The sequence below is a fragment of the Asparagus officinalis genome, chromosome 6 (assembly GCF_001876935.1).
Source record: "Asparagus officinalis chromosome 6, Aspof.V1, whole genome shotgun sequence".
Lineage (NCBI taxonomy): Eukaryota > Viridiplantae > Streptophyta > Magnoliopsida > Asparagales > Asparagaceae > Asparagus > Asparagus officinalis.
This window is the reverse complement of record NC_033799.1, coordinates 50,720,591-50,724,738: the sequence shown is the minus strand read 5'-3', so window position 1 is coordinate 50,724,738 and position 4,148 is coordinate 50,720,591.

The window sequence follows — 4,148 nt, the reverse complement described above, 5'->3', positions numbered from 1 at the left end:
CTCATGAGTTATCTTGTTGAGACGAGATTCGATCCTTTTGACAGATTAATCTTTCTCACAAAAAATCCCCCACTGATCAAGTCAATTGACGGTGGGTCCACTAAATTTTCTGTCCGCCAATTCATGGTAATTTCCAAAGCTTGACGTGTTAAGTCCTGATTACTTAACGTCAAAACCCTTCATCGAGTGGCCAGTACAAACCAGTATTTCTACTGCTACTTGTATTCCACTCCCTGTCCGTTCGGTCAAACCTTCCTACAGTTAGGACCACAATCAAAATCCCCTCTCGATTCCTCCAATGAACGAGAGGTCCACTTTCAAATCGAGTGATCAAACCTTGTTAGGATCGTCTTAAACCTCTCATTCGGTCAAACCTTCCTACAGTTAGGACCAAAACCAAAATCCCCTCTCGATTCCTCCAATGAACGAGAGGTCCACTTTCAAATCGAGTGATCAAACCTTCCTATAGTTGGGATCACCTCAAACTCCCGCTTGGTCAAACCTTCCTACAGTTAGGGCCAAAACCACAATTCACTCTCGATAAACGAGGAATTCACCTTTAATTCGGTAATCCAACCTTCCGACAGTTAGGATTATCCGAATCTGTCCGATTCTCGGAGTGGAGATCCCACTTCTAGTTTCTTTTGCGCTGGAAATAGAATATAAAATTCTTCCTTTCCAGAATCAAGGAATAGAATATAAAATTCTTCCTAAACAGGGATAAGTCTGCGCCTAACCCGCACTGCCGGTTAGTTCTTAACCGTTAAAAAGAACACCCGCCCACATATTCAACATTATGGCAGGGTGGTTTTAATAAAACCCAAAATCATGCTTAATAACACCAAAATCCATGCCTTACACGCATGGGGAATTTCATCCTGAATCCTAAGAAAAGATATGCCGACGCCTAACACGCGTCGCCGGTTTAGTCTTTCTCCATGGAAGAAGACACCAGAGTTCGATTCTGGGGTATCCTATCCTGAAACCTAAGTAGGGATAAGTCAGCGTCTAATACACGTTGCCGGGTAGCCTATTCCCGTAACAATGGCGAAGTCTACGTATTCGAAGTCGTAGCAGCGAGTCTAAGGGAGTTCATTCCGTTAGCACAACGTCACATGCGGAACGGATTTAGACAATCCGCATGCTAGCCCGACTCAAACGGTAGTCGGTAAAGGCTAATCAAATCCGTTGAAGGCTGGGGGTTAGCCAAAAACCCTAAAGTCAACGCCTAACACGCGTCGCCGGGTAGTCTATTCCCGTGAGAAAGACGAAGTCTACGTATTCAATATCTCTTAGCACAACGTTACATGCGGAACGGATTTAGACAATCCGCATGCTAGCCCGACTCAAACGGTAGTCGGTAAAGGCTTATCAAACCCGTTGATGGCTGAGAATTCGCCAAAAAATTCTATAAATGCGAGTCATTGACGCATCGACTTTATGAGTTGGTCTCGTGACTTGGGCATCCAACAACTTCGGGATAATATCCATACATGCAGATGAATCAGCTTTAACAGTTGGTCCTGCAGCCCCGACACTTGGGACCACCATGCTCCAATACCTTAAGAGCTTAAACTGTGTACTCCGAAAAGTATACGAGTATAAACTGCTTCTTAGTACTCCAATAAGGTATACGAGTATAAACTATTCCCTATTTTTGTTGAGAAGTTTCTAGAGAGTATTTTTCTAAAAATATTCTTAAGGATAACTCAACAACACCACGCCGGACAACGCGTCGCAAATAATGTGTCAAACGCCGGACAACGCGTTGCAAATAAAGACTCAACGCCAACAATCGATGGTCGGTTCTATGTTGAAACAGCAAACACGAGCTAAAGATCAGAAAATCAGGAATTGACTTCAAGTTCAAAATTCCAACAACGGTCAGACAATAAATGCAGCACCGGAACCCTTGCAGACATTCGACAAAGCACCGAATAGCCTGGAGGATTAAAAAATCAAGAATAGAAGTCATTCCAAGGTCCCGTTACACCCATTGAAGGTTGGGACAATCATATCCAAAGTATTCCAGACTCTTCTATAAAAAAATGAGGCTGAAATACTTTGGAGGGGGTATCTGTAGACGTATAAAACTGCTTATAGGTCCCTTAACACAGCTCGACACGGTGATTCGACAAACCAACGAACCATTGGGCGATATATTCAAACAAGATCGGGAGCGGACTCGAACTCGAACACCAAAACGGATTTACTGCCAAATCAGGATCCGGACTGCCAAATCAGAGTCCAGATCAACAAATCAAGTTCGAATGAAGCGCAAGACCGGAAAACGGCAAAACCAAACACCTGGAGGACTCGGCCGAAACCGAGCCACCTCTAGGTGGCTCGGCCAAAACCGAGCCAGCCACCTAGGTAGCCGAGCCACCTGGCCGAGCCACCCAGATCTGAGCCCAGATCTGAGCCCAGATCTGGATTGAAATGCCTAAAAATAGAGAAGGAGGGCTTATTTTTGAGGGGTTGGATTTTTGGTTAAACTTTGGAGGTGAAAACTCTGCCGGATTGAGAGCTAAACTTCGGAGTTTTGGAGCTTTGAAGACTTGGACTTTTCAGATCTGGTTCTTGGCGATCATCCACGCCAAATAAGGCAGGAGTTCGAGAGAGATCAGATCTGAGATCCACACGGTGAGAAAAGTCTCGATTTCGCTTGGTCGATTTCGATTACTTAGGGCTATTATTTCCTTGGTGAAATAATCCCCTCGGCTGTTATTTCCTTCGTGAAATAACACCCGTCATACCGTGTAGATCCGACCGGATCAAGATCGCGCGGTGGTCCACGGATTAACCCCGGCGTAGGCGAAGAACCCACACAAGCAAGAGACCGGAAAACAGGATCTTGTGATTTGTTCCGAAAGAAGGAAAGTTGTAATCTTTTAAGATTTTCTTTTTTTCTTTGATTTTGTTGTAACCGGATCTTATAAAAAGACCGGATCTTTTGTAACCGATAAACTGTTGCTCAAGAAAACAATGACTTCAATGAAAACGATTTTCCCCGCGAACAGAAGAGAAGGTGATGAATGTCATTATCTGAATCAAAGAGGATCATTCGATGTCATAAAGTAGAAAACAAGTGCACAAAGTGAGTTGGCGAAGCGTACGAGTCAACAAAACATGCGAAACGGAAAAATGATGGAGAAATGACACAACCAAGGCTGTGTTTTGCACCCAGAGTGTGAAACACTTAGGATTGTTTCGCACCCATGTGTGAAACACCCAAAGTGTTTCGTACACAGTGTGAAACACCCAAGGTGTTTCACATTGGTGCAAAACACCCAAGGTGTTTCATATTGGTGCGAAACAACAAAGGGTGTTTCGCACCAGTCAGGACTCCCGAGATGCGTTTCAATGGTTTTTGATCTGTTTTGACGGTTCCGAAACCTGCCTAATTGCCTTGAGGCTATCCTTAAATGTGGGAGAGCTATTTTTAACTAAAGATAAGGCTAAATCACAAATTCTTATCTGAAAACAAGGCATCCAAAGTTTATAAATACACCCCTAGGGTCCTTATAAACGGGTGATCTAGAATTTAGAACTTGGAGGCGAGTTGTTGACCCTGTGAGAGGAGAGCCACGAATTTCTGATCTAAAGGCAAGATCTTGGCTAATTCTTCATCATAAAGAGGAGAAGTTCGATAGATCTACAGCCCCTACATCAGCTTTCTTAAGATCATATTATCGTTGTGATCTTGAGAAGAGTACCTATCTCACCTCATTGAGATATTTACTTCAGTTCTTATTTCCTTTGTGAAACTAAATCAACCGGATCTGATACTCGGTGGTCCATGAATCAAAGAGTCCTCGGCATAGGCAAAGATCTCATGCTAGCAGCAATCAATAAACAATCCTGCGTGTGTTTCTAGGAAGTCTTCATTTAATTTTATTTGTGAAAGAAAAGTCTTATAAAAAGGCTTCTTCTTTTTGAATATGTAATTGATAAACAATTATAATGGATTCCGCAATAAAAATAACTTTTCGACGGGCAAACAGCAGCACGAGTCTCCATAGACTCATCACCCCCACTACCTCCTTAATCACCCTCACGTTCATCAAGGATGACTGTGATTCCGTCGGCAGTCGACACCTGCATTTCTACCCAATCCGAGTGTAACCAGTCTAAGACTTGGCCATATT